The sequence below is a fragment of the Pongo pygmaeus genome, chromosome 15 (assembly GCF_028885625.2).
Source record: "Pongo pygmaeus isolate AG05252 chromosome 15, NHGRI_mPonPyg2-v2.0_pri, whole genome shotgun sequence".
Classification (NCBI taxonomy): domain Eukaryota; kingdom Metazoa; phylum Chordata; class Mammalia; order Primates; family Hominidae; genus Pongo; species Pongo pygmaeus.
Genome location: NC_072388.2, coordinates 16,627,681 through 16,640,043, shown reverse-complemented (window position 1 = coordinate 16,640,043; position 12,363 = coordinate 16,627,681). Strand labels below are relative to the sequence as shown.

The window sequence follows — 12,363 nt, the reverse complement described above, 5'->3', positions numbered from 1 at the left end:
ATACTATGCTAACAAGACCATGGAGAGAGGAAGGCAGATTCCATCAATGGGTGGTGTTAAGTCTTTTCTATGAGGTAGCTGCACATTTGGGACACTTCAATGCTGGTGACTTGAGATTCTAGTAGACAGATTGTCCTTTTCATCTCTAGCCACATGGTAAAATCACTTGGGAGCTTTTTAAGACTACTAATGGCTTCCACCCACCTGGAAGCATTTAAATCAGAATCTCTATGTGTAGAGTCCAGGCACTTGTGTTAGTTAAAACCTCACCAGGCTTTATAATATGACAGAATGGTTTAAAGCTACTGAATAGGCGCACCCTATTTCCCACCATTCTCTTTGTTTCTCTTTCACCATCAGCTTCTTTCCCAGAGAAAGTAAAGATTTTAGTCTCTGTTTTCACAGTCTCAAGTAATTCACTCTCTTTCTCAACTGGACTTCCAAGGCAAAGATTTCTTCCTGTTTTATCTATCTGCATTTTTACAAAGTTGGCCTCTGGATTCCTTTTCCCAAAGCTAATTCACCGCAAAAGTTGCCCCTCAAGTCAAGGAGCTGGGCTTTCATACATGTGAACCTGTCACTCATGGGTAAATATTTTGCAGGCAGGGTTGCTGGGTGCTGTGGGATTGACATAAACTCCCAGGTGTTGCCAGCTCTGAGCCTCAGGCGAGCTTGTGACTAAGTGACTCCAGTAGTCTGAGGACAGTCCTTACTCAGAAGGGCCTTTGGAAGCAAAAGCAAACATAGGCATGAGAGGGTAAAAAAAAAAAAAAAAAAAAAAAACAAAAAAACTCATGTCATCTTGGCTTATACCTAACAGAACTTGTGCAAGAATGGATATTAAGGTGGGTATTGTACACAGCAGAACTTTGTAAATACCAAGTCTGGAGTTTAAGGGATAGGCTGAAGAGATTTTGCAGGTTTGTAAACATTTTTGCCAACTTGAACACACTTTTGTTTGGGTTTGGTTTTTCTCCTCAGTGGTAAGAGCTGCACACAATAGGGTAGCTAGGATATTACAATTTGAATTAGTACATTTGTATTTTCCCAAGGACCAAGAAGAACTATGATGATTTCAATTTTTTAGTACTTTATTTTCATCAGTTTGAAAAGTAGGACTTTTGCTCCTTTTTTTGGCTTCTGGCACCTTTTTGCTTTTCACACTTCCTCAAAGACCAGTTACTTGGAATCTAAATTGTGATTGCTTATTCTTTCAGTATTCTAGGGGAAAGTTGATTTAATCTTGACAAAATGTATTCAATTAAAATAATTGTTCTCTTAAATCTTTTCTTTCTTTCTTTTTTCTTTTTTTTTTTTTTTTTTTGAGATGGATTCTTCCTCTGTCACCCAGGCTAGAGTGCAGTGGCACAATCTTGGCTCACTGCAACCTCTGCCTTCTGGGTTTAAATGATTCTCCTGCCTCAGGCTCCCAAGTAGCTGGGCCTATAGGTGCATGTCATCAGGCCCGGCTAATTTTTGTATTTTTATTAGAGATGTGGTTTCACCATGTTGTTCTCTTAATCTTTTCACCTTTTAAGTTTGTCCTTCTTTTCTCCAATTTGCAATAGTGAGTGTGGCTTACAGCTAAATAGTATATTTCTCAGAGCTACTTATTCCTGGAGCTTGGCTGTCTGCAGGCCTGGAGGGGGAGCATCTAGAAAGCAGCCCTCTATAAGTTGAGAATAACTACGAGAATTGTGGGTTATAAGGCTTTGAGCAGCTCTGGCCTCCCTGTACTCTTTTGTTTCTACTGTGGAGTGTGACAAGAGAAGGGACTCATCTGAGAGTGACTTCATATTGTGGCCTTTCACCGTTTACCTCTAGAAATTTGATTCAGGCAAGCTCGGGAGATTCTTCTTCTCTGAGAAGAAGAATTCATTATACAGCTGGACAATGGAATCTGTGATCTGCCTGTAGAGGTTAGAGGTGCATCCTGTTCCAGGAAATAATTACAATTTAGGCAAGTTATACATGTTTGCTTAAGAGAATGCTTTCTGCACATTTCATGTTCTTCCTTTCTATCTTAGCCTAGGGAGAAAACCGTGGGGACTCAGGGCTGGAACTTTAGTGTGATGGGGCAGAAGCTTAATTTTCACATGATTCTCAACAAATGGCAGCACATCACACGTATTATCATGTCCAATGGCTGCAACATGAAGGAAGCTTTTCCGAAATGGTTGCCGCTTTGGTATGGGAAGGGATCTGGTTACTGTTCTTCTGGCCCAGCACAATGCTAGGAAATGATGGCCTCTGTGTGAGAACAATCTGAGAGGAGAGGGGTTGGAGAGAAACACCTTGCGGTGGTAGAATGAAGAGTAAACAAGACATAAGGGAAGCTGATGAGGATGGCAGCAGAGGAGACTCTCATTCTGCTACATGAGGTGCTCAGAACCTGCATTCTACTGAATGCCAATCACATAAAAAGCAGAGAGACAGCAGGCAGCGTACAGCCGCAGACAGAAGACAGCAGACAGCCGAGGAATCACAAGAATGATTTTAGAGATAGATACCTCCTCTAGGATGGAGGCAAATCTTTCAGCCTATAGATTAGATTTGTTAAAATACCTAGTCATACAAATACCTAATGCATGTGGGGCTTAAAACATAGATGACGCGTTGAAATCTGCAGCAAACCACCATGGCACATGTATACCTATGTAACAAACCTGCACATTCTGCACATGTATCCCAGAACTTAAAGTAAAAAAAAAAAAAAAACCAGCAAGCAAACAAACAAACAAAAACCCTAGTCATAGAACTGCCCTTGCTTTCTGACAGCGTCCAACTGGAGCAAACTACCACTTCCTTAGACCCTCCCCGAAATCACCCAACATAGCACAAATCCTAAAATAGGTTCTTTCTAACATCTTCATACTGAGACATCCCAGAGTTTCCCCATGAAATATGTTATCCCTTGCTATGCTGAGTGATAAACACAACTTGTTCATCAGGTATTCCTGAGATCTTTGACTCTAATCCCATGATTTTAGGATGATAGACTCTAATCCCATTATTTTAGGATGATAGACTCTAATCCCATCCAGGTTGCTGCGAATGCTATTAATTCATTCCTTTTTCTGGCTGAGTAGTATTCCATCATATATATACACCACATTTTTTTTATCCACTCGTTGCTTGATGGGCATTTGGGCTGGTTCCACATTTTTGAAATTGCGAATTGTGCTGCTATAAGCATGCATGTGCAAGTAGCTTTTCCGTATAATGACTTCTTTTCCTCTAGGTAGATACCCAGTAGTGGGATTGTTGGGTCAAACGGTAGTTCTATTTTTAGTTCTTTAAGTAATCTCCACACCATTTTCTGTGTGGTTGTACTAGTTTAAATTCCCACCAGCAGTGTAGAAGTGTTCCCATTTTACTGCATGCATGCCAACATCTATTATTTTTTGAATTTTTGATTATGACCATTCTTGTGGGAGTCAGGTGGTATTGCATTGTGGTTTTGAGTTGCATCTCCCTGATCATTAATGATGTTGAGCATTTTCTCATGTGTTTGTTGGCCATTTGGATATCTTCTTTTGAGAATTGTCTATTCATGGCCTTAGCCCACTTTTTGATGGGATTATTTTTTTTCTTGCTGATTTGTTTGAGTTTGTTTTCGATTCTGGATATTAGTCCTTTGTTGGATGTATAGATTGTGAAGATTTTCTTCCACTCTGTGTGTTGTCTGTTTACTCTGCTGACTTTTCCTTTTGCTGTGCAAAAGCTCTTTAGTTTAATTAAGTCCCATCTATTTGTTTGTACTGCATTTGCTTTTGGGTTCCTGGTCATGAAATCCTTGCCTAAGCCAATGTCTAGAAGGGCTTTTCTGATGTTATTTTCTAGAATTTTTATGGTTTTAGGTATTAGATTTAAGTCCTTGATCCATCTTGAGTTGATTTTGTATAAGGAGAGAGATGAGGATCCAGTTTCATTCTCCTACATGTGGCTAGCCAATTATACCAGCACCATTTGTTGAATAGGGTGTCTTTTCCCTACCTTATGTTTTTGTTGGCTTTGTCAAAGATCAGTTGGCTGTGAATATTTAGGTTTATTTCTGGGTTACCTATTCTGTCCCATTGGTCTATGTGCCTATTTTTATACCAGTGCCAAGCTGTTTTGGTGACTATGGCCTTATAGTGTAGTTTGAAATCAGGTAATGTGATGCCTCCAGGTTCTTCTTTTTGCTTAGTCTTGCTTTGGCTATGCAGGCTCTTTTTTGGTTTCATATGAATTTTGGGTTTTTTTTTTCTAGTTCTGTGAAGAATGTTGGTGGTATTTTGGTGGGAATTGCATTGACTTTGTAGAATGCTTTTGGCAGTATGATCATTTTCACAATATTGATTCTACTCATTCATTAACATGGAATGTGTTTCCATTTGTTTATGTCGTCTATGATTTCTTTCAGCAGTGTTTTGTAGTTTTTCTTGTAGAGGAATTCTGCTTTGTTTTCTACCTCCTTGGTTAGGTATATTCCTAAGTAGTGTGTGTGTGTGTGTGTGTGTGTGTGCGCAGCCATTGTAAAAGGGGTTGAGTTCTTGATTTGATTCTCGGCTTGGTCACAGTTTGTGTGTAGCAGGGCTACTGATCTGTGTACATTGATTTTGTATCCTGAAACTTTGCTGAATTCATTGATCAGTTCTAGGTGCTTTTTAGAGGAGTCTTTAGGGTTTCCAGGTATACAATCATATCATCAACAAAGAGTGGTTGACTTCCTCTTTAATGATTTGGATGCCCTTTACTTCTTTCTCTTGTCTGATTGCTCTGGCTAGGACTTCCAGTACTATGTTGAATAAAGTGGTGACAACGGGCATTCTTGTCTTGTTCCAGTTCTCAGAGGGAATGCTTTCAACTTTTCCCCATTCAGTATTATGTTGGCAGTGGGTTTGTCATAAATGGGTTTTACTACATTGAGGTATATCCCTTGTATGCTGATTTTGCTGAAAGTTTTGATCATAAAGGGATGCTGGATTTTTGTTGAATACTTTTTCTGAATCTATTGAGATGATCATGTGATTTTTGTTTTTAATTCTGTTTATGCGGTGTATCACATTTATTGACTTGTATATGTGAAATCATCCCTATATCCCTGGTATGAAACCTGCTTGAATGTGGTAGAATATCTTCTCGATATGCTGTTGTTTTCAGTTAGCTAGTTTTTTGTTAAGGATTTTTGCATCTATGTTCATCAGGGATGTTGATCTGCAGTTCTATTTTTTTGTTATGTCCTTTCCTGTTTTTGGTATTAGGGCAATACCCAGAATAGGTGAATACAGAGAGACAGAAAGTGAATTAGTGGTTTCCAGGGAGCGACTGCTAATGGGTTTGGAATATTTTTTGGTGGTAGGGAAAGTGGGGTTGTGAAATTATCCTAAAGTTTATTGTGGTAGTAGTTGCACAACTATGTAAATGAACTAAAAACACTGAATTGTACACTTTAAAAGGGTGAAGTGTATGGTATATGAATTATATTTCAATCAAACTGTTACTGAACAAGAAAGATTAAAAAAGTTTACTTCCATTACAGAATTGTGATCTCCCTGAGGGAAGGAAGGAAATTTTGATAATCTGGGATAATCCAAAAGCTAGTACAATGCAGAGATAGTTTTTCTCAGAAACATTTTAAAGGAATGACTGCATAAGTTGCCATACAAAATTTTCTTCATATTCTCAATCCTTTTTACTATGTGTAATCTTCCAAATATAAGTATGTAAAGAACATTCAGAAGAGACACCTATTTTGGGTACAACATTTTTTAAATTATACTTTAAGTTCTAGGGTACATGTGCAAAACGCGCAGGTTTGATACATAGGTATACATGTGCCATGTTGGTTTGCTGCACCCATCAACTCATCATTTACATTAGGAATTTCTCTTAATGCTATCCCTCCCCCAGCCGCCCATCCCCTGACAGGCCCCAGGGTGTGATGTTCCCCACCCTATGTCCAAGTGTTCTCATTGTTCAATTCCCACCTATGAGTGAGAACATGCGGTGTTTGGTTTTCTGTCTTTGCGATAGTTTGCTGAGAATGATGGTTTCCAGCTTCATCCATTTCCCTACAAAGGACAGGAACTCATCATTTTTATGGCTGCATAGTATTCCATGCTATATATGTGCCACATTTTCTTAATCCAGTCTATCATTGTTGGACATTTAGGTTGGTTCCAAATCTTTGCTATTGTGAATAGTGCTGCAATAAACATACGTGTGCATGTGTCTTTATAGCAGCATGATTTATAATCCTTTGGGTATATACCCAGTAATGGGATGGCTGGGTCAGATGGCATTCCTAGTTCTAGATCCCTGAGGAATTGCCACACCGACTTCCACAACGGTTGAACTAGCTTACAGTGCCACCAACAGTGTAAAAGTGTTCCTATTTCTCCACATCCTCTCCAACACCTGTTGTTCCCTGACTTTTTAATGATCACCATTCTAACTGGTGTGAGATGGTAGCTCATTGTGGTTTTGATTTGCACTTCTGTGATAGCCAGTGATAATGAGCATTTTTTCATGTGTCTTTTGGCTACATAAATGTCTTCTTTTGAGAAGTGTCTGTTCATATCCTTTGCCCACTTGTTGATGGGGTTGTTTGTTTTCTTGTAAATTTGTTGGAGTTCATTATAAATTCTGGATATTAGCCCTTTGTCAGATGAGTAGATTGCAAAAATTTTCTCCCATTCTGTAGGTTGTCTGTTCACTCTGATGGTAATTTCTTTTGCTGTTCAGAAGCTCTTTAGTTTAATTAGATCCCATTTGTCAATTTTGGCTTTTGTTGCCATTGCTTTTGGTGTTTTAGACATGAAGTCCTTGCCCATGCCTATGTCCAGAATGGAATTGCCTAGGTTTTCTTCTAGGATTTTTATGGTTTTAGGTCTAACATGTAAGTCTTTAATCCATCTTGAATTAATTTTTGTATAAGGTGTAAGAAAGGGATCCAGTTTCAGCTTTCTCCATATGGCTGGTCAGTTTTCCCAGCACCATTTATTAAATAGGGAATCATTTCCCCATTCCCTGTTTTTGTCAGGTTTGTCAAAGATCAGATAGTTGTAGATATGTGGCATTATTTCTGAGGGCTCTGTTCTGTTTCATTGGTCAATATCTCTGTTTTGGTACCAGCACCATGCTCTTTTGGTTACTGTAGCCTTGTAGCATAGTTTGAAGTCAGGTAGCATGATGCCTCCAGCTTTGTTCTTTTGGGTTAGGATTGACTTGGCATTGTGGGCTCTTATTTGGTTCCATGTGAACTTTAAAGTAGTTTTTTAAAACTCTGTGAAGAAAGTCATTGGTAGCTTGATGGGGATGGCATTGAATCCATAAATTACCTTGGGCAGTGTGGCCATTTTCACGATATTGATTCTTCCTACCCATGAGCATGGAATGTTCTTCCATTTGTTTGTATCCTATTTTATTTCTTTGAGCAGTGGTTTCTAGTTCTCCATGAAGAGGTCCTTCACATCCCTTGTGAGTTGGATTCCTAGGTATTTTATTCTCTTTGAAGCAATTGTGAATGGGAGCTCACTCATGATTTGGCTCTCTTTGTCTGTTATTGGTGTATAAAAATGCTTGTGATTTTTGCACATTGATCTTGTATCCTGAGACTTTGCTGAAGTTGCTTATCAGCTTAAGGTGATTTTGGGCTGAGACAATGGGGTTTTCTAGATATACAGTCATATCATCTGCAAATAGGGACAATATCCTTGTTAACTTTTTGTCTCATTGATCTGTCTAATGTTGACAGTGGGGTGCTAAAGTCTCCCGTTATTATTTTGTGGGAGTCTAAGTCTGTTTGTAGGTCTCTAAGGACTTGCTTTATGAATCTGGGTGCTCCTGTATTGGTTGCATATATATTTAGGATAGTTAGCTCTTCTTGTTGAATTGATCCCTTTACCATTATGTAATGGCCTTCTTTGTCTCTTTTGATCTTTGTTGGTTTAAAGTCTGTTTTATCAGAGACTACGATTGAAACCCCTGCCTTTTTTTGTTTTCCATTTGCTTGGTAGATCTTCCTCCATCCTTTTATTTTGAGCCTATGTGTGTCTCTGCACGTGAGATGGTTTTCCTGAATACAGCACACTGATGGGTCTTGATTCTTTATCCAATTTGCCAGTCTGTATCTTTTAATTGGAGCATTTAGCCCATTTACATTTAAGGTTAATATGGTTATGTGTGAATTTGATCCTGTCATTATGATGTTAGCTGGTTATTTTGCTCTTTAGTTGATGCAGTTTCTTCCTAGCCTCAATGCTCTTTACTATTTGGCATGTTTTTGAAGTGACTGGCACAGATTGCTCCTTTCATGTTTAGTGCTTCCTTCAGGAGCTCTTTTAGGGCAGGCCTGGTGGTGACAAAATCTCTCAGCATTTGCTTGTCTGTAAAGTATTTTATTTCTCCTGCACTTATGAAGTTTAGTTTGGCTGGATATGAAATTCTGGGTTGAAAATTCTTTTCTTTAAGAATGTTGAATATTGGCCCCCACTCTCTTCTGGCTTGTAGAGTTTCTGCCGAGAGATCCACTGTTAGTCTGATGGGCTTCCCTTTGTGGGTAACCTGACCTTTCTCTCTGGCTGCCCTTAACATTTTTTCCTTCATTTCAGCTTTGGTGAATCTAACAATTATGTGTGTTGGAGTTGCTCTTCTTGAGGAGTATCTTTGTGGCGTTCTCTGTATTTCTGGAATTTGAATGTTGGCCTGCCTTGCTAGATTGGGGAAGTTCTCCTGGATAATATCCTGCAGAGTGTTTTCCAACTTGCTTCCATTCTCCCTGACGCTTTCAGGTACACCAATCAGATGTAGATTTGGTCTTCTCACACAGTCCCATATTTCTTGGAGGTTTTGTTCATTTCTTTTTATTCTTTTTTCTCTAAACTTCTCTTCTTGATTCATTTCATTCATTTGATCTTCCATCACTGATAACCTTTCTTCCAGTTGATCGAATCGGCTACTGAAGCTTGTGTATTCATCACATAGTTCTCGTGCCATGGTTTTCAGCTCCATCAGGTCCTTTAAAGACTTCTCTGCATTGATTATTCTAGTTAGCCATTCATCTAATCTTTTTTCAAGATTTTTAACTTCTTTGCCGTGGGTTTGGACTTCCTCCTTTAACTCGGAGAAGTTTGATCATCTGAAGCTTTCTTCTCCCAACTCATCAAAGTCATTCCCCATCCAGCTTTGTTCCATTGCTTGTGAGGAGCTGCATTCCTTTGAAGGAGGAGAGGTGCTCTGATTTGTAGAATTTTCAGTTTTTCTGCTCTGTTTTTTCCCCATCTTTGTGGTTTTATCTACCTTTGGTCTTTGATGATGGTGACATACTGATGGGGTTTTGGTGTGGATGTCCTTTCTGTTTGTTAGTTTTCCTTCTAACAGTCAGGACCCTCAGCTGCAGGTCTGTTGGAATTTGTAGGAGGTCTACTCCAGACCCTGTTTGCCTGGCTTTCAGCAGTGGAGGCTGCAGAACAGTGGATATTGGTGAACAGCAAATGTTGCTGCCTGATCATTCCTCTGGAAATTTTGTCTCAGAGGGGTACCCAGCCATGTGAGATGTCAGTCTGCCCCTACTGGCAGATGCCTCCCAGTTAGGCTACTCAGGGGTCTGGGACCCACTTGAGGAGGCAGACTGTCTGTTCTCAGATCTCAAACTGCATGCTGGGAGAACCACTACTGTTTTCCAAGCTGTCAGAGAGGGACATTTAAGTCTGCAGAGATTTCTGCTGCCTTTTGTTTGGCTATGCCCTGTCCCCAGAGGTGGAGTCTACAGAGGCAGGCAGGACTCCTTGAGCTGCAGTGGGCTCCACCCAGTTCAAGCTTCCCGGCCCCTTTGTTTACCTACTCAAGCCTCAGCAATGGTGGGCGCCCCTCCCCCAGCCTCGCTGCCACCTTGCAGTTTGATCTCAGACTGCTGTGCTAGCAATGAGCGAGGTTCTGTGGGTGTGGGACCCTGTGAGCCAGGTGCGGGATATAATCTCTTGTGTGCCATTTGCTAAGACCATCAGAAAAGCACAGTATTAGGGTGGGAGTGACCCAATTCTCCAGGTGCCATCTGTCACCCCTTTCCTTGGCTAGGATAGGGAATTCCCTGACCCCTTGTGCTTCCTGGGTGGGGTGATGCCCTGCCTGCTTTGGCTCACACTTGGTGCACTGCACCCACTCTCCTGCACCCACTGTCTGACAATCCCCAGTGAGATGAACCTGGTACCTCAGTTGGAAATGCAGAAACCATTCGTCTTATGTGTCACTCATGCTGGGAGCTGTAGACTGGAGCTGTTCCTATTAGGCCATCTTGGAACTGCCCCAATCCAGTCCTCAGACCCTGCCTTCTAAAAAGCTCTCCAGTGACACCCAGCTGATGATCAAAGACCACACTTTCAGTAGCAAGGATTGTGGGACATATTTTAAAATATACAGGCGTGGAAGCATGGTTAGTAAGAAGAAAATGAAATAATGCAACTGACATCAGACAAAGGGATTGAGGAGGGGAAGGAAGGAGATGATTTCTTAGACATTCACTTTCATCTGGTAAAACTTTTCCATTGATTCGATTATCAGGTAATAGCTCGTCCTACCAGTCAAAGTTGACCTCATGTTCTTATATGAAAGTTCTTTTCATTTCATGTATAAAACATATAAAATATAGATTGTTACAGAGTTTGTGTGGTTTCTTTAGATATTGTCCTGACCATGAAAAATGATAGAAACTAATAAGGAAATATGAAGTAATATATTTATTTTATTTAAATTAATATTATTGACATATATGCTAGGTACCGTGTTGGGTTCTGGAATTAACAGAAATTAATAAAGCATAGTTCCTGCTCTCAAGGAACTTAAAATCTAATAAAGATGGGAGGCATGTGAAGACACATTTGTAAATAGCTGAGCATAATACAAGAAAGAATGAAAGACATGTTAAATAGAAGTGTAAGTAATGTGCTGTAGAAGAGGCAATTAATTCTGCCTGGGGAAAGGATTCATTGATAACATGGCATTTAGGATTTTGAAATGTCTCCTTTGAAAAGTTCACATCTACTTGCCAGTTTCTCAGCTCTTCACTGCTAGGGGGCTCACAGTCTGAACTTACTTGGGAATAACTCACTAACATCAGAGACCAATTTTAGGAGCCTCCTAGAACTTTCTTCAAGGCATCCTTCATTTCTTTATTCTGGAGGCTGTAGATCATGGGGTTGAACAAAGGGGTCAAAACTGAGTAGAACAAAGTTGTGAACTTCTGCATGCTTTCTGCTCGTCCTGACCCTGGGCTCACATATGTCATCATGACTGAGCTATAAAATAAAAACATGACAGCCAGGTGTGAGGAGCAGGTGGAGAAGGCCTTCTTCCGGCCAGCAGCAGAGGGTATCTGCATCACAGACCTCAGCACCAGGGTATAGGAGCCAATAATGTAGAAAATGGTCGCAAAGATGAGGAGTGAATTCATGGTGCCACATATGAGAACAGTCGCTGGGATTGGGACACAGGCTGATGCCAGGGCCAGCAGGGGACTGAGGTCACATAGAAAGTCATCAATCATGTTTCAGTCACAAAATCGCAGCTGGGTAATGTGTATAACTGGGACTAGAAACCAGAGGAAACCATAGATGCAGAAAAAGATGATCAGGCTGCTACAAAACTTAATAGTCATGACAGTAGGATAGTGTAGGGGGCAACAGATTGCCAGGAACCAGTCATAGGACATGACGGAGAGAAATAAGCATTCAGTTATGCCCAGTGAGAAGAAGAAGTATAACTGGAGGAGACATCGAGCTAAGGAAATGCTTTTGTTTTTGGAAAGGAAGTTTGCTAGCATGTTGGGCACATCAGAGTTGACATAACATATCTCCAGGAAGGAGAAGTTGGCCAGCAGAATGCACATGGTGGTGTGGAACCTGTGGTCCAAGCGCACTGCACACATGATAACCATGTTTCCAAGGAGAGTCAGTATGTAAGTCACAAAGAATGTGAAAAAGAGGAAGACCTGTATTTCCCAGAGGCAAGAGAAGCCCAAGAGGATTAAGTCTCTCACAGTGTCGGAGATATTTCTGGCCTCTGAGGTCATTTTCTGCCATCCTGTGAGGATTAGAGCACAAATTACATATCCAGAGGGAATTATTCCTCCCAATTCCTCCCCAGGAGAGCAAGCACACTTTCCTGGTCATAGGGAAGGGGGTATAGACTAGACCAGTGGTTTCTACTCCTTTATTGATCAGACTCCCCAACAATACAGTTATTGACTATACCCTTCTATATAAGACTATTCACTATAAATTATATATAAACTACTGTCCATCAACATAGTAAAAATTGGTAACGCTTTGAAAAAGTTTTATTGGAATCAAAATAAAAATATAAATTCAAAATTTCCTTTCT

At 40.3% G+C, this 12,363-nt stretch overlaps 1 pseudogene; it reads right to left on the bottom strand.

The window, feature by feature from the left end:
- Nucleotides 1-11,110: 11,110 nt before the first annotated feature.
- LOC129013192 (olfactory receptor 11H4-like) lies at nt 11,111-12,052 on the bottom strand (annotated as a pseudogene).
- Nucleotides 12,053-12,363: the final 311 nt, after the last annotated feature.